The following is a 26,259-nucleotide window of genomic DNA, read 5'->3' as shown; positions in this document are numbered from 1 at the left end:
GGTGGAGTGGCTTCCTGGATGAATGGACTAAGGTAGCTATCGTTATCTCGCACTTACTGGTGCAGACATTTACTCATAGAGAAGCAATGAACATCAGAAAATGACCGAGTAATGTATATTATGTGATACAAAACGGAGAAAAAAAACAATGGAAGGGTATGAAAGGCAATGATTCCATCACAAAGCTCAATTCATCGCATGGCTTATAACACACTGGATGCCTGTCTGGATTTCTACCCTGGAACTCCATGTGCTGCTATTGATTTGTCTACTCATGACTGCTTAAGTGTAATAACCATAATTGGAACAGTCAAGCACAAATATGATAACACTGTTGAATGCAGAAATAATAAGGGAAATGTAGCAAATCATGTTTTAAAATCTAATAATGGCTGGACTACAATGATTATGGGGTTTATTTGTTGACACAGTTCATTGGTGCGGATACAAGGTCACTCTGAATTAATCAGATGATTTTTATTGCAGTAATTATTTAGGCACATTTGAACTTGTTTTTGCTTTTAGATCTGCACCGAAAGCCTATTGTACAAAACAGTCAGCAGTAATAACCTTAGACTTAAAACCCCATAGATGTTGTGGAAAGTATTGAATTGTAAAAACGTACTTATAACCTCCAGATCCAGATTTTTTTCCTCAATCATTTTTGTTTTCACTGTGACTTTGACATCAACTCTATTTTCAGCACAATGAACATTGGGGAGAATGTAACACAGCACATTTACATATTTAGCAGTATCAAGAGCTGTTGAATCTACAGCAGATATCAGGGTAATCAACCCAATGTAGTGGTAAAAAGCTTCTGGCTTCCGCACTGTGCTCAGCATAACATGTTGTCCAAGATGTTGGCTGGAATTCTCCGACCTTGCCCGCAGCTGGGATTTTCCGGTCCTTCTGCAGTGAATGGAGTTTCGGCTGAACACCGAATTCTCTGTTCTCGCTGGCAACAATGGCGGGATGAACAAGATGCGGAGATGCCGGCGTTGGACTGGGGTAAACACAGTAAGAAGTTTAACAACACCAGATTAAAGTCCTGGTGTTGTTAAACTTCTTACTGGGATGAACAAGATCAGAGAATTCAGGTCAGCATCTCTAAATCCACTGTGTCAGACTCGGGAATATCACACTGACCCATACTGGATGGAAACCTCCATAATGAAAGAACAATCTGTCACCAATTGAACCAATAAACAGTTGTCTCCAAGAGCGAAGGCCGAGGGGACAAGCAATCTGCATACTATCATTATAAAATGTGAGCTGACAAAGTGAATCAAATCGGACAGAGTGAAACACTAATGCCATGACAGACTGAGTTAGAATTCATTGGCCCTGCAACATACGATCATAGAATTCCCTACAGTGCAGAAGGAGACCATTCGGCCCATCGGGTCTGCACCGCCAACATGAACTGTGCTGATACTAAAGCTTGTCCATGGCCTGGCTGGGTCATTCCTGGCCTTCAATCCAAGCCTGGAGACATATCCTGTCACAACTCAATGAAGTGGAAATGCATAAAAATTGTAGTTAAACAACACACATTCAAAGCACCTGACAGGGAATAAGCAGTATAACGTTCTTATGCTTCAAAGTAAAATCATTGAATAAAACAACACAGGAAGAGACCACTTGTGCTGGCTTTTTGAAAAAGCTATTCAATTAAGCCCCTTTCTCTGCTTCTCCCTATAGCTTTGCAAATATTGCCTTCAGATATGTGTCCAATTTTCATTTGAAAGACACAATTGATTCTGCCCCCACCACCTCTTCTTTCCAGATTCCAGATCATAACATGATTGCTTTTGGAATTGTTTAGGCTGTTGCAATACCGACAAATGACTCAATTAAGATACAAGATCCTTAGAATACGGACACATGTATTTGGAGACGGAATGACGTTACAAAAGAAAATCGACGTAACTGCACCAGTTTTTTTCTACTTTGAGTGCACAGAATAAAGAGGTTGAACCAGGGGAAGCCTTAATGTACCTGAGCCAGGTTTAATACCATGGTTTATCTGCTGAAGGTTGCCCTTTTTTGGGATCAATAATATAATGGGACAAGCCTGCTGCCTGATTGATAACGGGGAGAAAAGCCGAGTTCTTCCATGAACTCGCTTGCTTTGAAAACCATGGAGGTTCTGAAGATAAGAGGGATTAGTTGAATTAGTTGGTTGGCTGCTGCTTCATCCTGATGAGATTGCGTGGAGCTCAGAAATGGAACTATCAAAGGAAAAAAGTTTGCCTGCGACAAGATGCTGTCTGACTGAGGCTTAAGGAAAGGCAGCCAGGAGGCCTTCTAAACAAAGGAAAGGAAGCGGATTCACAAAACAGAGAGCCTATCTTTTCAGCAGAGGAAAATAGTGTTTGCTTTTAGAGATCTGCTGCAAAGATTAGAATTTGATTGAAAGCTGTATCTCATTTCAATCATAAAAATGATTAAACAGCTGGCTTAAGTTCAACAAAACATGAACGGAGCCCTTGGTGCACAGCCTGGCTTTCAAACCGCTGCAACAGGGCACAAAGCCATTGCTTTTAGGGGGATTCAACAGAGCGCAAGGGAGCTTCTATCAGCTCATATATTACAGCACAGGCATCTGCTTAGGGCAAACCATTAAATGCCCAATAGCGGCAGTATAGTGTGAGCCCGACACATCGTACAGTTAAGGCAGTTGGAGTATTAAATGTCTGAAGCGCATCCCATTCAGGGCATAATTAGTACAAGGACAACTCTCCATCTAATGAACTGCCAGTTCCCTTTACAGCCCGCCAGCATGAGCTGCTGTGCCACACTTAAATAGATTCAAGGAGGTATTGTTAACTCCTCCACCCCATCCCCATCTGCTACATCTATTGCGTTCCTTTCCCAATAATTACATTCACTAATGCAAAGAGCTGCAGCAACGTGTCACTGAGGTGGATATCACTGAGTAAGCCAGTTTACATGTTCCCATTGAAAGTTAGTGTTGCTTTGTCTGCATTGTAATCTGAATAGGGGGGCTTCAGCCTAGACATTTGCTGCTACTTTTTATTTCACTCTGGTCCAAGTACTCCAGACATGTGTTCCCATTATTTTCATCTCATAAAGAGGAAAAAAAATAGATGAAGACTTGGAAGAGGTCAGTTTGGAGACCATTTGGCATTCGTTACCACAGATGGTACCTCTTCCCTATTCATTGACATCTACCAGCTTCTGCAGAACAAGAAGGTCACACTTGGGAATCTCTACAGCACAGGGAAGATATCCAAGAAAGAGAGGATGTGGAGCATCCTCAGCTAATGCTATGGGGACCGGATTCGCATCTCGCTACGGCAGATGGTGGAATTTGGATTCAGTAAAAAATATCTGGAGTTAAGATCAAGGATCAGTGCTGGGTCCACTGTTATTTGTTATCTATGGGGCGGAACGGTGGCACAGTGGTTAGCACTGCTGCCTCACAGCGCCAGGGACCCAGGTTCGATTCCCGGCTTGGGTCACCATCTGTGTGGAGTCTACACATTCTCCCTGTTTCTACGTGGGTATCCTCCGGATGCTCTGGTTTCCTCGCACAGTAAGAAGTCTCACAACACCAGGTTAAAGTCCAACAGGTTTTTTTGGTAGCAAAAGCCACTAGCTTTCGGAGCGCTGCTCCTTCATCAGGTGAGTGGGATTTCAGTTCACAAACAGGGCATATAAAGACACAAACTCAATTTACAAAATAATGGTTGGAATGAGAGTCTTTACAGGTAATCAAGTCTTAAAGGTACAGACAATGTGAGTGAAGAGAGAGTTAAGCACAGGTTAAAGGGATGTGCATTGTTTCCAGCCAGGACAGTTAGTGAGATTTTGCAAGCCCAGGCAAGTCGTGGGGGTTACAGATAGTGAGACATGAACCCAAGATCCCAGTTGAGGCCGTCCTCATGTGTGCGGAACTTGGCTATCAGTCTCTGCTGGAATGATGCATCTTCACATCATTCCTCCCACAGTCCAAAGATGTGCTGGTTAGGTTGATGGGCCATGCTAAATTGCTCCTTAGTGTCAGGGGGGCTATCTAGGGTAGATGCATGGGGTTATCAGGATAGGGCCTGGGTGGGATTGTGGTTGCTGTAGACCCGATGGGCCGAATGGCCTCCTTCTGCACTGGAGAGATTCTATGATTCTGTGAACATGAAAACAGAGTGGGCACTATGGATAGTTCAGAACATACAGTAAATAATGCTTCTCTCACCAAACAAGGTTATTTTGCACCTACTCATATATCTTCACTCACGGGTGGGAGTTGGGGAGTAAGGAACCCTTTCAGGCCTCAGTGGAAATGTATAACTTTTCCCCACACTTTCCTATGTTACTCTGAATTGTTATTTAAAGCACTCGGGGATTAACTACCTGCTGAATAAGCTTCTAGTTTCCTTACAAACTAAATAGATATCTGAAAACCATTAGAGCACTCCTGACAGATTGATCATCATAATTTAAATTATTTTTCCGCTCCACTTATTAAAAAGTAATCTTTCATTCCAAGATAACATTGGGTTCAATTTTGCAGCCGAAACATTTTTTTTTAAAAAGATCAAAATCTTCGAAAATATTTTATCAGCAGTTTTCAACTTCCAGTCTTCTGAAGTGACACTGAATCTTAGGTGACTGGAATAAAATACCTTGCTTTGAAAAGCAAAGAGATTTTTTATTTATTTGACGAGAAGCCTGCACAATTTTTATGAGGCTGCTCACTCACTAGGCCGAGGCAGTTCCTGTGGCTCCATTTTCACAATGAGGTTCATACTGTCTCATCAGAAGATGTCAAACAAATTCGAAAAGTGCATTTTTAAAAAAATTGGTAGTTTTTCTACATGACCATTGGCTATCTTTATTGTGGAAACATAAGTAACAGCTCTCATGGATTACTTAGGAGGTGCAGCTACTTCAATATGAGAGTCAATTCTGAATTCCCATGGAAAAGTGCACTCAATCTGAAATACAAGAAAAGAAACACTGAACATATCAAATAATTCTATGAAAGAATAGATTATCATTAGATTGCGTTCTTTGATCCTTTTCTTTCAAGAAACTTCGCAGCAGGATGTCGACAGTGTTAGAAATAAGTACAATATATTATTTGTTTGCTCTTCATTCTTGAAATAAATCCTTTTTAATAATTTAAGCCTGAAGAAGGTCTAATATTTTAACACTCTGCTTTTACCTTTATAATTAAGATTTGGCTGCACACACAATTTGTCTTGTATTCATGTCTTTGCAGCATTTGTAAAGCAATTGTTTAAGGAAGATCATACTGGTGTAGATCAAAAAGGTATGGCATGGGCTCATGGGCGTTCAGAATGTGTCACAGGCATCGCACTATCAATTTAAATATTTTCCAGGCCTTTATTATTCTTATTATTGTCTGCGTGGGTTTCCTTCAGGTGCTCCAGTTTCCTCCCACAGTCCAAAAGATGTGCTGGTTAGGTGCATTGGCCATGCTAAATTCTCCCTCAGTGTACCCGAACAGGCGCCGGAGTGTGGCAACGAGGGGATTTTCACAGTAACTTCATTGCAGTGTTAATGTAAGCCTACTTGTAATATTAATAAATTAACTTAAAACTTAAACACTTTGTTATAGAAGTAAGGCATATTGGATTTCATGGCCCCATCATAGATAACCCAGAACAATATAGAGCCTGCTTTTGAATCAATTGGAAATGCTGTGACACAATTCACACCATCACATTGATCCAAAACTGTACATTACTGGATGCTTCCAAAGCACTCCGTTGCACTCAGTAGTGGCCACACTGATTCTGGAGTGGCATGTAACACAGTGTGATTGAATCTATCCAGAAGAGCTCTTGTTGCTTTTGATTCAGTCTGGCAGAGAACCTTGAGTTTGTGGAAGAGAGATAACAGATGAATGATAGTGAAGAGATTGCAGAGAAATAGGAAGATCCAATCTGAAGGGGTATATCAAGAGTAAAGAGGGAGAGGGTTGGGAGTTGAGCACGCATGGAACATGGATTGGGATTGGAGGGACAGTAACCCAAGCAGAAATAAAGACTATATAAAGATAGAAACACTGCTGGTGGAGAAACGCAAAAGAAAACTACCAAAGAAATGAGAGTCAGAGTAGAGCAGTGTAAGGAGAACTGAATTGGGAAAATAGCTGTAGAGAACAGTGGAACTGGGAGAGACAAAATTGAGAGAAAATAAAAAACATATGGTGAAGAGGTAGATAGTTTTAAATTACAGAAATGATAAAAGAGGATGATGAGGCTGCATTCAAGACAAGCACTTGTCCAGCCCACCAAAGGCTCGCAAACTAGAAACTGGGAAAATTGAACGAACGTTGGTTTATATAACACAGACCACATATATCTGCAAAAAAGAAAAATTTAATTTAAAGCTCAGAATTGCCGAGAGCAGTTTGTTGCTGTTTTGGATGCCAGACATCAGTACAACATGGTGCAGTAAAATTATTAATAGCCTGCGGCAACTGTTTATAAAATAAGATTGCTACATTTTACAATTGAATGCTGAGAATATAAAGTAGGACTGTGCGAGTTGAGTTGCAGGCAAACTTTCCAGTTCTCAAAATATGTGAAAAAAAAGCACATTTTAACTGTCCCTGTGATTTAAATTCCAATCTCAGTAAGCAAAAAATTCAGTTTGTTTGTCTCTTTTTGCGGAGTATCTGACATGCCATTTTTTAGTTCGTTTGCAGGAGGGCTGTTAGTTCATTTGTAATGTTTTAGACTATACGTCATGTATTTCTTTCCTTACCATTCTCCTCAAATCTAATAAGATTTGAAAGAAATTGAAAAAGCTTCCCTCGATTTTTCTCATTTGAAAAGTCAAATGTATATTATTAATGTTATGAATATTATTGCCTCAATTATTATTTTTTGTGGCCCTACCACAAAAAGGTGAATGACAAGAATGGCCATTCAGTCCAAGTAAGCTCTATCCTCTCTACGTTACCTGTCAGCCTACCAACTGCAATAGAATACATTTCTCATTAATCGGTAGATTACGACAAATACTTACCATGCTTTTGAATCAACATTGTATTCTGAGGGCTGTGTTACAAGGTTGTTTTACGTAACCTTCACGCTCGATTGTAGAACGGACTCTTCTCTCACCTTGACTTATAAGTAATCCATTTTATATTTCAGGCCATTCTTTTGTACATCGCTACCAATTCATGCTTGCTCTTTCTGGAGAATCCTAACCGACATCGTACACAGCAGGCCAACAGTGATCTAATCATCAGATTCATAAAACATCTGGAACACCCGTGTAAACATGCATTGTGTTGGATATTATCTCTCATGTTATGGGTTTTTTAGGTGTCTCAGTGATGAGAACTTGAGACTTTTATGGTTAAACATGAACCATATAGTGTTAATTAGTTAACTACATACAGATCCCAATTACTGCCATGCATGGTGCTGCTATCTCCATGCAGGCTTCTAGGTTGTTCTCCAAGTTTACTACCATGTGACATCATACCATAGGCAGTGTTATTCTCAAGTCCCACGTTAAGCCTTCCTCTGCCGAGAATCTTTACATTACAATGGACGCAGGTGCACACAACATCCCTTTCTTCTCAAAAGAAATCATTCCTTCCTTCAAAAGGAGTATTACAATCTAATCTTTACTTGCTATCCCGTCTCCACCATACTGAGTCTCTGACTTCATACTTTCAGACAGGTTTGAAATTTAATGGTTCTTCCCCATATTGTTCTGCCATCTTTAGAGGAATGGCAGTAACACTCTGTGTTTCTGATACTTGGATATCTTCATTTGATTTGCTTTTGGCACTCCTTCGAGTTGTGTTTCTCTTTATTAAAAGTCCATCTAATTTTTGTCAGCAATTGTGGGTTTGTCCCATTCCTTTCGAAGGGAATGTGCACTCCATTCATTCCTGGAGTGGACTTGAATTTTATTTTTCACAGTGTCTGCTATGTTCCCGCTGGATGTATATGTTTTGCTGATGGAACCTTCAGGTCTACTGGTTTCACAAATCCAGCCAATTCGTTTTTCAACAATTCCATGATTTTCAGTAGATCTGAAACATCCAGTGGTTTTTCTTTTAGTTCCTTGTGCTTCAGTGTGGGATCTATATTTTCCCATCTTATTTCTGTCTTTTCTTTGTCTGCAACAGAACTGAGTCCATTCCCTTCACGTTGGATTCCCTGTCTGTCTGCAGCAAAATCTTAACTTGGTTCAGATCAGTGATTGTGTTAATCTTGGCTTCAATATCCGCTTCGCACCTTGAAAAATTCTCGGACCTTTCCTTTCAATGCCTCCTCATTTTCGTTCAGCTGATACTTCAGCTCTTCAGTCTGTTACTTACAGCTTTCCCCTGGAATATGGAACATTGTTGAGTCTTCTCTGCCAGCTGATTCTTCAGTTTGTTCAGGGTGATATTAAATTCATTTTGCTTCTTTTCATAATTTTCCAGAGGCATAAAATTTGTCCGAGGGGATTCTTGTTACAAGCCAAGATTCTTTAATAGGTATTCTTTTTCTTTGCAATGGTCTTAATTCATCTCATGTTTTCCTGTGATTCAGCAGAGTCTCCTCAAGTTTCTTCTGCGGTGTTTCATGCTGCTGTTTAAGACAGTCTTCATTTCTTCATGTTGCTGAATGGTGATGCGTTACTTTTGCATTTGATCTTGAAGGTCAAGCAGTTGTTCTTTCAACTGTTTATTTTGTTCTCTTGCCAGCTCGTTTTGTGCTTCGGTGCATTGTGTTGCTACTGATTGTTCCAATGCAGCTTTTTCTGAAGTAATATTCAACGTCCATGTTCTATCATGGCTACACACTGATTCTTCAAGAAGTTCTTCAGGGTTGCAACTTGTCTGGGGTCAGGGGTGGCACGGTGGCACAGTGGTTAGCACTGCTGCCTCACAGTGCCTGGGACCCAGGTTCGATTCCCGGCTTGAGTCACTACCTGTCTGCAGGTTCTCCCCATGTCTACGTGGGTTTTCTCCGGGTGCTCTGGTTTCCTCCCACACTCTAAAGATGTGCTGGTTAGGTGCATTGACCATGCTAAATTTTCCCTCAGTGTACCCGAACAGGTGCCGGAATGTGGCGACCAAGAAATTTTCACAGTAACTTCATTGCAATGTTAATGTAAGCCTACACTAATAAATAAACTTAAACTCTGTATGCCTTTTCTGCTTGTTGTGCCTGGCTGGACATCTGGTTGAATGCTCCAAACTCCCACTTCGATTTGCCAACTGTGGAATTGAGGTTGGTTATTTCTGCCTGGTATCTTTGAGTAATGTCTGAAATTTGTTTGTTCAGATCTCCAACAGTTTGATTCATTGAAGACGTCAATTGATCAGGCATTTACTTGAATCTTGCACTTCAAATTTACCAGTGCAGCTCTATCAACATTTTCTTGTAGAACAGTTCCATTTACTTTCACTTCTTTTGGGTTTTATCAAATAGCTTTCCTTCCTTCGCAGCAATCTACTCACTGCCATCTGCTGTTGCAGTTTAGGTCCTGTGTCAGCATTTTCAAAACACTTTTTAAGCCTTTGACTGCTTCTCAGCCATACCTTTTTTGCACTAAATTCTTTGGCTCTTTTATTTCACTGCACTGACGCTGTCAGCAACCATCTTGTAGTTTATTTGAATATTTTCTCTCTCCTTCTGAGGTCTTCAGTCTCCATCTCAACAGGTGCACACAATATCATACAACAATCCCAACCATTAATTCACTGTTCTTGCGATCTTGCATCTCCAAACTATCTTGACACTAATGACAATTCTAAGTTTTCCCTGTGCTAAGTGTCTTCCCTTCATCACCACCTATCTATCCACTTATTTTTTGTCTTATCTGGATTTATCAGCATTAAATGTTATTTTATATTTGTAACTGATCTAAATTCTCTTGTGAATTACTAAGGCCCTGTTGTTCTATCTGATTTAGTGTTAGGTGACAATTAGCTTCTCCAGCTGGGTATTGGTTTGATTGAGGCCAAGAGAGGCCCAAGCCTCAATCACTGCCATAATGCACTCAGCCACTCTTCCCTTTGCAGTTTGACACTAGAGGCAGGATTTTCCCTGAACCACGCTGGGAGTCCACCACACTCTGGGCAAACAGTCGCTCACTTGTGATGTTCACTGATTTAGCCAATTAGTGACCAAAGGTTGGGCTCACCATTCAGTGAAGGACACTGGGCAAGCTCACAAAGCTGGAGGACCAATAGGAGGCCTTTCAGCTTGAAAGCAGCAGCAGGATGCCAAGGTGGGTAAGGGAGAGATAGGGCACACCAAAAAGGAGGTTTCCTTTCTCCAATGTTTTTAAAATAACAAAATGGCTTTAAGCAGAGGCCAGGACTGTGGGTGGTGGGAGTCCATCCACAGGCTGCACTGAGGCAATTAATGAACACATGACACATCACTATCGGCCTACTTCAGTAGGCCCTTAATCACTTCAGTTGGCTACTCACTGTTTCCAGGGAGTAGCCCTACCCCCACCCACTCACCATTCTGCCTCTGAGAAAGTAGCCTGGGGGCAGAATGGAGCTGGTGAACTGATGGTGCAAACGTCTGCACCGGTGTGCCTCCATTCTTGGCCTCAGTGGCCATTAAGCATCCCACCCTACATCCCACAACAGCACTCTCTGTTTTATTTATAATACAGGCTGATATCCTAGCGGAGTTAATGTGGAGAAAGCACTTGATGGGCAAAAGGGTTCTAATCATATGGAACCTCTCCAAGACTCAATGGAGTGTTCATGCCAATAGCCATTTTCCCATTGTCTTTTCAATCATCTAGATTATTTGCAGTCTTCATTTACCACAAAGACAACATTTCCCAATCCCATACATGGCTGTAAGGTGCTTTGCCCTGAGGCCTGAAAGGTGCTACATAAATCCAAGTTTTCTTTTCATTTTCTTCTTATCCTTTCTCTTTCTCTCTCTTCTCTCCTACTGTGCTTAGATGACAACTCAGCAGTTTTCTACATACTGATTTTTTTGGTAAGCAGTTATTAAATAGAGCTGGAGCCATTTATTCACCATGCTGGAGCTTAATTTAAAATAGGGTGCATCAAAGCTAACCCTGTGGGTTAGTGATCGGATCATTGCTCACTGTGTATTGCGTAAGCTCATGAACGGACCTAAGGCTTCCATGTTTGGATGTGAAAAGTGCTCAGTCTACCTCAGATTACCCTAGAAGAAGATGGTATCTCAAAGATTTGAGCCACAGTAGAAGCTAGCTGTTTCATGCTGCTCCTGTACAGTCTCAACACGGGTGGCAAGTGAAAATCAGTGCCAACGTGATGCCAGGTAGGTAGGCCATACATCCCAACAACTGGTGCATTGTATCAAACTGCACATCTCTTTGGCTATTTGCAGGAGGCAGATTACTGACCGTACTCAACTAGTTTGTGCTTGCAAAATTCAGGACATATGGTCTAACATTAGATGTGATTCTGCGATTGGGAAGCACTTGTTGAACAATGTCGAATGTGCTAAAAATTGCAGTAACAACCAATTTAAGATTATCAGCCGGCTCGCTATGTGGCCCATTTATTCTTGCTATTAATCAAGTTCATACGCAGGACCAATTCTCTGCAGGCAAAAAGAATATGTCTTGGCATTGCATCTTTTAAAAAATTAACACAAAAACGTGGCAGGGGCAATAGTTCCCTGGTGCCTTCTACATGGCAATGCCGTGACCAATCCGAATTGACTTGCCAACCATCAGCATCCTTTTCTCATTCAGTACAAATTGTTGTTCCCTTTGAAATTTGTTATTCTTGCATCTTTCCTGATGAGTATAAATTGAAAAGCTTCAACAGCATCTCTTTTTTTTCAATAATACTCAAGTTTCATATTCGAAAGAGGCTAATTATGAAATAATTCTACTTTCTCTGGCTCTTTAGTTATTCTATAACTCTCATTCTTTCACTTTCTAATTTGCTTCTCAAAACCCGGCTAGAACTGAGCCGACACTTCCATCTTGAGGTCAACTGTGAGATTTCAAATTTGGGTGGCCACCCCACCAGCCCTAGAAGAATGAGTGTCCATGGCTGTCACAGGCTAAAGGTTAGGTTGAGTAATGTCCTATTAATGTTCATCAGAGGTACTGCTACAACACACTGTCAAAGCACAAGAACTTTGGCAAATCTTGTTTTATTAAGACAGTTGATCAATTGCAGTTTGCTGCAAAGAGCTATGGTGGGTGTAATCTTGACAGTGCAGCCACAGGCTTCACAACAGATGAACAGTGCACAACATTTCCATCCAGTCTGGCCTCCAAAGATCAGGAAGGGTGAATCACAGGCTGCTTTTATGGTTTAAAATTGTTGCATTAGCAGGGCTTGACACTGAAGTTGATATACTCCATAGAGGTGTATCTGGGTGCAGTGATAATTGGCCAACAGCCAAGTTATATCTGAAATGCTCCTACTACAGAAAGGCAAGCTGATCGAACTAGAACTAATCTTCCATATCGAAGCAGGCTGTCCACCAACTTAATTAACCCTTAAATTAGTGCTGAAACCTGTCTGGAATGGGACTGAGATTTATCAATGATTTATTGTTACCCATCAGCATGGATGCTATAAAATAACAAGAAATCCTTGAAGATACTGAGAGCTTTACACGGTGTCTATACGAAGAAATGGGACTAGCTACAGCAGCTGAATACCTGAGTGAAGTCCTCAGTGTAGAGAAGACAAAGTAACATGTCTTGTGGGACTATTTGTGGGACAAGCTTGCTGAGCTACAGTCTTGAGGTGCCAGGTTGTTGTTTAAAAACTGGTTCAGGTTGAAGAGGAGAAATGCTGACTTGATTTGAATCTTCAGCTGCATTACTTGTAGCTGGTCAGAAGTAATCAAAAACTGGTACTACTAGTACATAGAAACTAGAAGCAAGAGTAGGTCATTTGACCCTTTGAGCCTGCTCCGCCATTCAGTTCGATCATAACTGATCATCGAATTCAATGTCCTGATCCCCCCCTTCTCCCACATATGCCTTGATCCCTTTAGCCCCTTGAACTATATCTTCTTCTTGAAATCAGACAACATTTTGGCCTCTACTTTCTGTGGTAGTGAATTCCACACATTCACTACCCTCTCGGTGAAGACATTTTTCCTCACCTCAATTCTAAAAGGTTTACCCCTTATCCTCAATCTATGACCCCTAGTTCTGGACTTCCCCACCTTTGGGAACATTCTTTCTGCATCTACGCTGTCTAACCCTGTTAGAATTTTATAAGTTTCTATGCAATCTCCTCCCACTACTAGTAGTACTGCTGTACTAGTGGAGGTCCATGTTCTGGTGTGCAAGGCCAGTTCAGACAGGGTTCACTGGTGTCAGTTATTTTCCAGAACACTGATTTTTGCCTTTGCCTTGTGGGCAACATTGGCTAGACATAACCTCCAAAGCATCTGACCCCACTTTGGTGAGGAAAACATTTACTTTATCTTCATCTCCTATTTTACTCACTTGCAGCCAAATGTGTAGTCTTTACGCATAATCACACCAATTTTGTTTCTTAGGGTTGAATTTCTTCATTGTCTCCAAATATGTCATTTTATTTTCAATTACACACCCCGCTGACTCACTCCTGAAATCAATATGTATATGGTTCTTTCCAATTGCTAAAACTTCAACTGGAGGAGTTCCAAAAATGTAACACCATGTTTTTCAGTCCCTCATTTTTCAAATGAGGTGTAAAAGAGAATGTTACCCCAGCCTGATCATCGTCTTTCCGTTGTGTATTGCACTGACGGAAGATGAACATGTAGATGCACAGCTGGCAGCCATTATTGAACTGACTTTATTTACACCTCCCCAACAGAGAGGGCAGCAGAGAGCGGAATAAAGCAAAATGCTCAGGTTCCGTAATATCCTGCATCACTGTTGCTGGCTAAGAAATGTGGCAGCCAATTTGCGCACAGTACGCTCCCAGAAACGGCAGTGTGACAGTGACCAGATAATTAGTTTTTAGCGATGTTGTTTGAAGGATCGATATGGAGAGAATACTTGGCAGAACCTTCTCCGCATTGTGTCATGAGTTTTTTTTAAATGTCCACGCGAGAGGGCAGATGGAGTCTTGGTTTAACATCTCATCCAGAATACAAAACCTCGCTCAGTAATGCACTGAATCGTCCTGAATTATGTGCTCAAGTCTCCGGAGTGCAATTGGACTCTCAACCTTCTGGACTGGAGGAGAGGATGATATTTACTAACTGCGCTGACCCTCTGTGCATATCATGAATTGACATGAGGATAGCAAGAGAACAAGCTGTTACATTCGGAACTGATGACTGAACCACTTGCAATGTTTTACCTGCTGCAGCAGAGGAAATTAAGATAAATTATATTGTAAAAAAAGATGAGAAGAAGAAACAGAGATACAGCGAGAACATGACAGAAAAATGAAGACCACAAAGAAAATGAGAGAGAATCGTAATAGAAAGAGAAACAACTGCTTCTCCATTTTCTCTCCTCCTGTATAACCCGACTGAGATTGGTTAACGAAGCCCAGATCAAACTGAGGACCCTTCTGGTGTCCAGTCCTTCCAACCAGTGGAGCTCTTAGAGCGTATTTCAACAATTCAAGGTAGTCTTAAGAAAAAGAGTGAAAGAAATTGTCAAGAAGTCCAGGAGATTGTCAGTCTCAGTGAAATAAATTTGCCATCACTGATCCATTATGCAGTGGTGATGCTACCTAGGCATTTCTTTTGGATACAATACTGGGTAATGAACCAGACCAGGTGTTAGATTTGGAGGCAGGGGAGCACTTTGGTGATAGTGACCACAATTCGGTTACGTTTACTTTAGCGATGAAAAGGAATAGGTATATACCGAAGGGCAAGAGTTATAGCTGGGGGAAAGGAAATTATGATGCGATTAGGAGAGATTTAGGATGCATAGGTTGGGGAAGGAAACTGCAGGGGATGGACACAATTGAAATGTGGAGCTTGTTCAAGGAACAGCTACTGGGTGTCCTTGATAAGTATGTACCTGTCAGGCAGGGAGGAAATGGTCGAGTGAGGAAACCGTGGTTTACTAAAGAAGTTGAATCTCTTGTGAAGAGGAAGAAGGAGACTTATGTAAAGGTGAGACGTGAAGGCTCAGTTAGGGTGCTTGAGAGTTCCAAGTTAGCCAGGAAGGACCTAAAGAGAGAGTTAAGAAGAGCCAGGAGGGGACATGAGAAGTCTTTGGCAGATAGGATTAAGGAAAACCCTAAAGCTTTCTATTGGTGTGTCAGGAATAAAAGAATGACTAGGGTAAGATTAGGGCCAGTCAAGGACAGTAGTGGGAAGTTGTGCGTGGAGCCTGAAGAGATAGGAGAGGCGCTAAATGAATATTTTTCGTCAGTATTCACGCAGGAAAAAGACAATGTTGTCGAGGAGAATACTGAGATACAGGCTATTGGACTAGACGGGATTGAGGTTAATAAGGAGGAGCTGTTAGCAATTCTGGAAAGTGTGAAAATAGATAGGTCCCCTGGGCCGGATGGGATTTATCCCAGGATTCTCTGGGAGGCTACGGAGGAGGTTGCAGAGCCTTTGGCTTTGATGTTTAGGTCATCATTGTCTACAGGAATAGTGCCAGAAGACTGGAGGATAGCAAATGTTGTCCCCTTGTTCAAGAAGGGAAGTAGAGACAACCCTGGTAATTATAGACCAGTGAGCCTTACTTCTGTTGTGGGCAAAGTTTTGGAAAGGATTGTAAGAGATAGGATTTATAATCATCTAGAAGGGAATAATTTGATTAGGGATACTCAACACGGTTTTGTGAAGGGTAGGTCGTGCCTCACAAACCTTATTGAGTTCTTTGGGAAGGTGACCAAAGAGGTGGATGAGGGTAAAGCAGTTGATGTGGTGTATATGGATTTCAGTAAAGCATTTGATAAGATTCCCCACGGTAAGCTATTGCAGAAGATACGGAGGCATGGGATTGAGGGTGATTTAGCGGTTTGGATCAGGAATTGGCTAGCTGTAAGAAGACAGAGGGCGGTGATTGATGGGAAATGTTCATCCTGGAGTTCAGTTACTAGTGGTGTACCACAAGGATCTGTTTTGGGGCCACTGCTGTTTGTCATTTTTATAAATGACCTGGATGAGGGCGTAGAAGGATGGGTTAGTAAATTTGCGGATGACACGAAAGTCGGTGGAGTTGTGGGCAGTGTGGAAGGTTGTTGCAGGTTACAGAGGGACATAGATAAGCTGCAGAGCTGGGCTTAGAGGTGGCAAATGGAGTTCAATGCGGAAAAGTGGGCGGCACGGTAGCACAGTGGTTAGCACTGCTGCTTCACAGCTCCAGGGACCTGGGTTCGATTCCCGGCTCGGGTCACTGCCTGTGCGGAGTTTGCACATTCTCCTCGTGTCTGCATGGGTTTCCTCCGTGTGCTCCGGTTTCCTCCCACAGTCCAAAGATGTGCGGGTTAGGTTGATTGGTCATGTTAAAATTGCCCCTTAGTGTCCTGAGATGCGTAGGTTAGAGGGATTAGCGGGTAAATATGTAGGGATATGGGAGTAGGGCCTGGGTGGGATTGTGGTCGGTGCAGACTCGATGGGCCAAATGGCCTCTTTCTGCCCTGTAGGGTTTCTATGATTCTAAGTGTGAGGTGATTCACTTTGGAAGGAGTAACAGGATTACAGAGTACTGGGCTAATGGTAAGATACTTGGTCGTGTGGATGAACAGAGAGATCTCGGTGTCCATGTGCATAGATCCCTGAAAGTTGGCACCCAGGTTGATAGGGTTGTTAAGAAGGCGTATGGAGTGTTAGCTTTTATTGGTAGAGGGATTGAGTTTCGGAGCCATGAGGTCATGTTGCAGCTGTACAAAACTCTGGTGCGGCCGCACTTGGAGTATTGCGTACAGCTCTGGTCACCGCATTATAGGAAGGATGTGGATGCATTGGAAAGGGTGCAGAGAGATTTACTAGGATGTTGCCTGGTATGGTGGGAAGGTCTTATGAGGAAAGGCTGAGGGGCTTGAGGTTGTTTTCGTTAGAGAGAAGAAGGTTAAGAGGTGACTTAATAGAGGCATACAAGATGATCAGAGGATTAGATAGGGTGGATAGTGAGAGCCTTTTTCCTCGGATGGTGATAGCTAGCACGAGGGGACATAGCTTTAAATTGAGGGGTGATAGATATAGGACAGATGTCAGAGGTAGGTTCTTCACTCAGAGAGTGGTAAGGACGTGGAATGCCCTGCCTGCAGCAGTAGTGGACTCGCCAACATTAAGGGCATTTAAATGGTCATTGGATAAACATGTGGATGATATTGGAATAGTATAGGTTAGATGGGCTTTAGATTGGTTTCACTGGTCGGCGCTACATCGAGGGCCGAAGGGCCTGTACTGTGCTGTAGTGTTCTATGTTCCAACACTTAATATGTAAGAACATAATATCTAAGAGCAGAAGTCGGCCTTTTGGCTCCTCAAGCCTGCTCCGCCATTCAATAAGATCATGGCTGATCTTTTTGTGGACTCAGCTCCACTTACCCACCCGCTCACCATAACCCTTAATTCCTTTACTGTTCAAATATTTGTCTTAAAAACATTCAATGAGGTAGCATCAACTGCTTCACTGGGCAGGGAATTCCAGAGATTCACAACCCTTTGTGTGAAGAAGTTCCCCCTCAACTCAGTCCTAAATCTGCTCCCCCTTATTTTGAGGCTATGCCCCCTAGTTCCAGTGGAAACAAACTTCCCTGCTTCTATCTTATCTATTCCCTTCATCATCTTATATGTTTCTATAAGATCTCCCCACATTCTTCAGAATTCCAATGAGTATAGCCCCAGTCTACTCAATCTCTCCTCATAAGCCAACCCTCTCAACTCCAGAATCAACCTAGTGAATCTCCTCTGCAACCTCTCCAGTGCCAGTATATCCTTTCTCAAGTAAGGAGACCAAAACTGTACACAGTACTCCAGCAGTGGCCTCACCAGCACTTTATACAGCTGCAACATAACCTCGCTGTTTTTAAACTCCATCCCTCTAGCAATGAAGAACAAAATTCCATTTGCCTTCTTAATTACTGAGAGATCCTCCTTTCAGCCCTCCAAGAACTCTATGCTTCTTCAATTCTGGCCTCTTCCGCATCCCTGTTTTCTTTCACTGCACCACTGGCAACTGGGCACTCAGCTTTGTCGACCCCAAGCTCTGGAATTCCATCCCTAAATCTGGGCACCACTTTCTTTTATCTACAAACGTACGAACTAGGAGCAGGAATAGGCCATTTGGCCCCTGTAGCCTACTCCACCCTTCAATAAGATCATGGCTGATCCAATTGAGGTTCAATTCCACATTCTGCCGACCCCTGATAACTTTTGACTCCCTTGTTAGTCAAGAATCTATCTACCTCTGCCTCAAAAATATTGATTGACTCTGCCTCCTGCCTCTGTTCCTTAAAAACCGCCTCTTGGCCCAAGCTTTTGGTAATGCCCTAATCCTCCCTTGTGCGGATTGGTGACAAGGTTGTTACTGCTCCTGTGAAGGGTCTTGCTTTGCTTTGGTAAATTAATAGTCTTACATAAATTCAGGTTGTTGCTGTTAAGACTGCATTTTGCCAAGGGTTCAGCACAGAGAGAAATTCAACAGCAGTTTGACCAGTTATTAACTACAGAGAGTGTCACAATCACCCTGATGCACTTAGTCCTCTTATGGATGAGAGAGTGCAATTGTGATTATATGTTTAATCGGATATATTTTGCATGTGAATTAAAACAGGAAATCAATAGGACCCAAATGGAGTTAACTCTGGAATGGATACCCACTTGTTTTGACACAGTGTTCTACTGATATTCTTTAATACTGATGAAGTGCATTTTTAACTCAAGTTACAGAGCTCCTAATTCTGTGCTGAGTGCTCCCATTCCAGTGAAGGATCTGGGCTACTTTTCTCCCCTTTCCACTGCCATTTGCTTGAATACAGTAAGAAGTTTAACAACACCAGGTTAAAGTCCAACAAGTTTATTTGGTAGCAAAAGCCACACAAGCTTTCGGAGCTGCAAGCCCCTTCTTCAGGTGAGTGGGAATTCTGTTCACAAACAGGGCATATAAAGACACAGACTCAATTTACATGGATAATGGTTGGAATGCAAATACTTACAACTAATCAAGTCTTTAAGATACAAAACAACGTGAGTGGAGAGAGCATCAAGACAGGCTAAAAAGATGTGTATTGTCTCCAGACAAGACAGCCAGTGAAATTCTGCAGGTCCAGGCAACTGTGGGGGTTACAGGTAGTGTGACATGAACCCAATATCCCGGTTGAGGCCGTCCTCGTGTGTGCGGAACTTGGCTATCAGTTTCTGCTCAGTGACTCTGTGCCGTCGTGTGTCGCGAAGGCCGCCTTGGAGAACGCTTACCCGGATATCAGAGGCAGAATGCCCGTGACCGCTGAAGTGCTCCCCAACAGGAAGAGAACAGTCTTGCCTGGTGATTGTCGAGCGGTGTTCATTCATCCGTTGTCGCAGTGTCTGCATAGTTTCCCCAATGTACCATGCCTCAGGACATCCTTTCCTGCAGCGTATCAGGTAGACAACGTTGGCCGAGTTGCAAGAGTATGTACCGTGTACCTGGTGGATGGTGTTCTCGCGTGAGATGATGGCATCCGTGTCGATGATCCGGCAGGTCTTGCAGAGGTTGCTGTGGCAGGGTTGTGTGGTGTCGTGGTCACTGTTCTCCTGAAGGTTGGGTAGTTTGCTGCGGACAATGGTCTGTTTGAGGTTGTGCGGTTGTTTGAAGGCAAGAAGTGGGTGGGATTGTGGTCGGTGCAGACTCGATGGGCCGAATGGCCTCCTTTTGCACTGTAGGGTTTCTATGATAAGTGGGGGTGTGGGGATGGTCTTGGCGAGATGTTCGTCTTCATCAATGACATGTTGAAGGCTCCGGAGGAGATGCCGTAGCTTCTCCGCTCCGGGGAAGTACTGGACGACGAAGGGTACTCTGTCCACTGTGTCCCGTGTTTGTCTTCTGAGGAGGTCGGTGCGGTTTTTCGCTGTGGCGCGTTGGAACTGTTGATCAATGAGTCGAGCGCTATATCCTGTTCTTATGAGGGCATCTTTCAGCGTCTGGAGGTGTCTGTTGCGATCCTCCTCATCCGAGCAGATCCTGTGTATACGGAGGGCTTGTCCATAGGGGATGGCTTCTTTAACGTGTTTAGGGTGGAAGCTGGAGAAGTGGAGCATCGTGAGGTTATCCGTGGGCTTGCGGTACAGTGAGGTGCTGAGGTGACCGTCCTTAATGGAGATGCGTGTGTCCAAGAATGCAACCGATTCCGGAGAGTAGTCTATGGTGAGTCTGATGGTGGGATGGAACTTGTTGATGTCATCATATAGTTGTTTCAGTGATTGTTCACCATGAGTCCAAAGGAAGAAAATGTCATCGATGTATCTAGTGTATAGCATCGGTTGAAGGCCCCGTGTGGTGAAGAAGTCTTGTTCGAACCTGTGCATGAAGATGTTGGCATATTGAGGCGCGAATTTGGTCCCCATGGCTGTTCCGTGTGTCTGGATGAAGAACTGGTTGTTGAAGGTGAAGATATTGTGGTCCAGGATGAAGCGGATGAGATGTAAAATTGCATCTGGAAACTGGCAGTTGTTGGCGCTGAGCACTGAGGCCGTTGCAGCAATGCCATCGTCATGGGGGATGCTGGTGTAGAGTGCCGAGACATCCATTGTGACGAGGAGTGCTCCTGGTTCAACTGCTCCATGTGTGCCGAGTTTCTGTAGGAAGTCCGTCGTGTCGCAAAAAAATGCTGGGGGTTCTTTGTACAATGGGTTTCAGGATGCCCTCGACGTAGCCGGAGAGGTTCTCGCGCAGGGTCCCATTGCCTGACACGATGGGACAGCCGGGTGTGTTTGCCTTGTGTATCTTCGGGAGGCAGTAGAGATCTCCAACGCGGGGAGTGCGTGGGATGAGAGCAAGGAGGGTGCTCTGAAGGTCCGGATCAAAGGTCTTGATCAGAGTGTTGAGTTGACGGGTGTGTTCTTTGGTCGGATCTGCAGGTAACTGTCTGTAGTGTTCCTCGTTGTTTAGTTGTCGGTACACTTCTTTGCAGTAATCCGTTCTGTTCAATATGACGATGGCCCCTCCTTTGTCTGCTGGTTTGATGACAATGTTGTGGTTGGTCTTGAGAGCGTGGATGGCGTTGCGTTGTGCTTGGGTGATGTTCGGGGCTGTCTTGTGAGTGCGGCTGATGAATTTGGTGTTGACGTACCTCCTGATGGCTTGGGCATACATGTCAGGTCGAGGGCAGCGGCCTTCCGGAGGAGTCCAATTCGACTCATTCCTCTTCGGATGCACTGCGGATCTCTCTGTCGGCTGTTCCGGTTCATTGGCTGTCTCATTGTGTTCGCTGTTGGCCTCTTTTGCTTGAATAACAGTGAAAAAAAATTGTAATGTTTCAATCAACAACTGACCATTGGGATGAATGCATCGTTTAAAAAGAATGCATGCATTGAACTCAAAACAATCTTTTTAACATTAAAGACACTCATTTTGGTGTTTCTCCCCAGTGTTAATATTTGAATGTTTTGAGATGTTTTGAAGTGATAATCCATTGAAAATGGCACATTTCCTTCAAATATTCAGAGCTCCAATGCAAAAGTAAAACCCTCTGGCTGCTTTTAAGGGTGCATTTACCTAATCAGTTCAGTTCTGGTATGAAGTGCTTTGTAATTAATGCTGAAGTCAAACTTGCTCTGCACAAATCCCGAGTTAGGGCTCGTTAACCTGTGTGTGTGGAGAAAGAAGCCTGACAATGCTTTGCTTCAGAATCAACTACAGCCTTGGTTGTAGGATGTATTCACACCATTGAGGGAATTCACCAGGACTGTGATCCCCAGAGCGGAGAGCTTAAGAGGAGGATGAATCCGAAAATTGGTCTCAGAGAATCAGTGCTTCTGATTTTCCAGTAACAGATTATAATTGCTGGAAAATTGGAAACGTCTTGGTTGCTTCCATCAAAGATCATGGTACCCTAACACTGTATTGGTGTGTCTGACTCTTGTCCTCTTCCTTGACCACTTAAGTCATTCTGGCTGAAAGACTTCCAGTCCTGTTTTGTAAAAGGCTCATGAAGGCAGCACAATGGTTAGCACTGCTGCTTCACAGTGCCAGGGACCCAGGTTCAATTCCGGCCTCGGGCCACTGTCTGTGTGGAGTTTGCACATTCTCCCCATGTCTGCGTGGGTTTCGTTCGGGTGCTCCGGTTTCCTCCCACAGTCCAAAGATGTGGGAGTTAGGTAGATTGGCCATGCTGATTTGCCCTTTACTGTCAGGGGATTAGCAGGGTAAATATGTGGAGTTATGGGAATAGGGCCTGGGTGGGCTTGTGGTCGGTGCAGACTCGATAGGCTGAATGGCCACCTCCTGCACTGTTGGGATTCTATGATTCTATAAGTATACTAATATATCCCTGAGGGAGGGACAGAGAGAAACTTAGCCATTAGTAAATAAAGCAGTTCAAAATAGAATGTGGCTTATGCAGATTCCAGTTTAATTCCTAGGCCTTTCTGGGCACTCCTACTCAATGCACTGAGAGTTTTTTTTATTGGTTCCTGGATGGCAACTTTGCTGCAAGGCCAAAATTTATTGCCCAACCTGAATTGTCCTTAAGATGGAGGTGGTGATCAGTTTTCTTGAATCATAACATCCTGAGTGGTACACCCACACGGCTGTGGGGGGTGTGGAGGGTGGGATGCGGTTCCAGGATATTGGCACAATAGCAATGACGTGATGTGATTGTAAGCCAGTCAAGGATATTTCAGCCTTGGTATCATTTTATCATGTTTCAGTCCAGCTGGATTCTTGGAAATCCCCTTGACCTGGTGCTGAAATCAAACTGACATCGGGCAAGGGGAAATCCATGCAGCGTTCTTCGAGGTCAGCAGCAAGTGCCAGCACTTCACCGGTGACAGTGAAATTCAGGCGGCAAGCTGGATTTCCAAGAGACCAGCTAGCCTAAAACATGATAAGCAGCCAATCATATTGTGGGATTCTCACAGACAGCAAACCAGAAAGTTCAGCACCATACTTTACTCTTCTAATTGCATTCTTTGCAAAAAACAAAATAAATAATTGGGACATGCACTTGGCATTAGGGTAGAAGCTAAAATGTCTTTTTAAAATTTATTTTATAATAATAGAGTAATTTGACATTCTACAAATATAATTTTAGTTTTGCAGGGCTACTATGTTTGTTCAGGATTAATTATGAATATAGTAAGCTATTAAAAACCCCAGTTACATCTCATCAAGAAAGAGTCACTTCTTCAAGGGTTTTTACAGTGGGGTTAAAATAGTGCGAATGGATAAATTCGAGTCAGTTCAAGTGATTTCTGCCTGACTGCTGTCTAGGGGATCTTCAATACTCTTACTGGAAACATAACATCACTGACAGCGACTCCTAGATTTCCACATTTCCGCACGTACATGCAAACAGTTTTCTGTCAGCTTTGGGGCAGTAATCACAAGCAGAGCTGACAGTTTTGCCATCAATACTACCACAAAACCCAGGTCCAAGCATCTTCTGTTCCAGAAGCGAAACTATGCGTGGAGAAATTGACCCAAGGAGAGGTGTTGTTCGAGGGTACGTGGGTTGACGCATTGGTGCTACAAGTGTCACTGCCTCAATTCTATACATTTAGACCAACAGCTGCCTTCTCAGTTTGTGCGATTGGGAAATCTACTCTATTGAGAAGGATTTGCTGTATATAATCCGAACTAAAAGACCAGTAAGTAAAGAGCAGCCAATGAAACAAATCCAAAAACACAATTGTAAGAGATTATTGCATTGCATTCTATTGACTGAGGCATCTGTTCGCTAGAATTTGTTGATGTTTGAAACATTAAATAATTAAAATGTGTCCAGCTAAGCTTCACTGATGGTTAAGCCATTAAGATGTAATGTATTTTTCTGTAAACTCATTAATTTTGATACTTTCCAGCAATTAACATCATTCCTGCACCCCCTTGCTTCAATCCAGAATCAACAAGTAAATTATCCATTCCCTTTCTGAAGAACAAATAAGTGAATTATTATCTAGAATCAAACTTCAACATCCTGGATAACCTAAAGACTAAAGAATGCACTCACTTAGGCTCGCCTCTTCATTTTAAAGTTTAAATAGGGGGAACGTACTTTTGGACATGACAGGTGCAAAATAAATGCATAATCATAGAATCCCAACAGTGCAGAAGGAGGCCATTCAGCCCATCGAGTCTGCACCAACCACAATCCCACCCTATTCCCGTAACCCCACATATTTACCCTGCTTATCCCCTGACACTAGGGTCAATTTAGCCTTGCCAGTCAACCTAACCCACACATCTTTGGAGTGTGGGAGGAAACTGGAGCACCCAGAGGAAACCCACGCAGACTCGGAGAGAATGTGCAACTTCCACGCAGACAGTGACCCAAGTTGGGAATCTAACCCATGTCCCTGGACCTGTGAGGCAGCAGTGCTAACCACTGTGCCACCGTGTCACCCCAATCTCTTCCTTTTAAAATGGCTTCCATCTTAAGTCCACGTTAAATATAAAACATTGGGTAAATTCATGAAATCATTCTTAAGCCTCTACATTTCTACTAGTATGACAAAAATCAGAGGTCCTCCAAATCTTTACAGCTCTTAAGCCTTCCCTTAATTTTTAAGCAGCTTTGCTGAAACAAGTTTCCGAATGGTTTCAAAATGTTCCTAATTGCAACCATATATTCAGTAACTGTTGTGAACTCTTCCACCACTAGCTAATGTACTGTTGTTTATGACAAAGCTGTCTGGATTGTTATGATGCTATGGACGGAGATCCCATGGAGGACCAATACAATTTTGTTAAACTAGGTAATGATTGAGATTATAGATACCGCCTTTTAGAATAAAGCCACAGGATTCCATTTCTTTTGACAAGTTCAGAAAGATAAAACAATTTACCATATGTATTGTGTACTCTAACATTCAGGGTAAATATGAGGTACATGTGAATAAACAGACAAGCTGTGGTCAAACACACCTCACTATGTAGCAAATGATAGATGCAACCAAGACAGTATCCATGGATTTCTCAAGAACCCACCCTGATGTCGGTACACACCAAGTCAAATGATCTCCTTGAAACTCTGTGTCATGGGAGATTCCCGGCTTCACCTTCAAAGATCTCTCCTTGGAATTCTGTCCAAAGGTCACTTCCAGTTGGATGACTTTAACAGTAGCCCACCTCGTGTGATTTCAATCCCGCCTTCTGAGATTCCTCAAGTCTGCAGTTCAGCCTCCACTTACTGGTGCAATTTCAGCTCTTTGCCAGATACTTATGAGTCTTCCTCTAAGCCCTTTTTGATCACCAGGACTTCCCCTGAGCTCTCTTCTCAGTGCCTCAGAGCTAACCACAGCACTTTCATCGCATCGAGTTTCTTCCCCCTGTTCCTGACTTTCCCAAAACCAACCAACTCAAGAAAATTTGTTTACTGACAATGAAATGTTCTGGTGACCTATTAAAACACTCTGAGGGTCTTACTCTTGTTACTAGGCTATAACCAATGGACCATGCATTGGAGTATCTTGTACCTTAAACATTACAGTCTGTACAGATGGCTAATTTCACACCTAGCAACACACGCAGATCAATGGATTTTATAGGGTTGTTTAAAGCAATGGCAGCAGTTTGTGCTGGGAGCAGTCATGAGTTTCAGATGGCACGCAATGCTGATCCTCACATGGCACTCAGCTTTCATCTGACTGCACCAGTGCCACCTATATGCTGGGCAACTGCCTCAACTGCGAGATGAAACTTGTGTGAGGGCAGCTGATGGTTCTGCCATCCTTTAATGACTTGAAAATATCTTGCCATTCCTTTATCATCACTGGATCAAGATATTGGAACTCCCTCCCTGACAGCACTTCACCACATGGGCCGCAACGGTTCGAGAAGAGAACTCACCACCTTCCCAAGGGCAGCTAGGGATGGACAATAAGTGCTGACCTTACCACAAATGCCTGTATTCTGTGAATGAAAATTTAAAAAATAGAATGCATAGATGTCAGTTCTTAAATGCCCAGACACACATGGACAAAACCTACCAGGTGAATCTTCATCTGTGCAAAGGACATTGTGGTTTTTTTGGTGGATAAACAACCGAATCTAATAAATGCACGTGTTTAAAAAAAATATTGTGGCCAAAATGTGCAAAGCCTTGAACCAAAAAGCAATAATGTACTCTAATTTTACCAGGCCTCAACCAAGACTTTGCTGCCCAGGTTCTAACTCACACCAAATCCCAATCACCCA

General features: G+C 42.9%; 1 protein-coding gene across 1 annotated transcript in view; it reads left to right on the top strand.

The window, feature by feature from the left end:
* pot1 (protection of telomeres 1 homolog) overlaps nucleotides 1-26,259 on the top strand; it is a 373,135-nt gene that overhangs the window by 268,561 nt on the left and 78,315 nt on the right. The window lies entirely within an intron of this gene.

Source organism: Mustelus asterias, chromosome 9 (genome assembly GCF_964213995.1).
Source record: "Mustelus asterias chromosome 9, sMusAst1.hap1.1, whole genome shotgun sequence".
Taxonomy (NCBI): Eukaryota; Metazoa; Chordata; class Chondrichthyes; order Carcharhiniformes; family Triakidae; genus Mustelus; species Mustelus asterias.
Note: the sequence above shows the minus strand (reverse complement) of the source record. Positions and strands in the feature narration are given on the sequence as shown.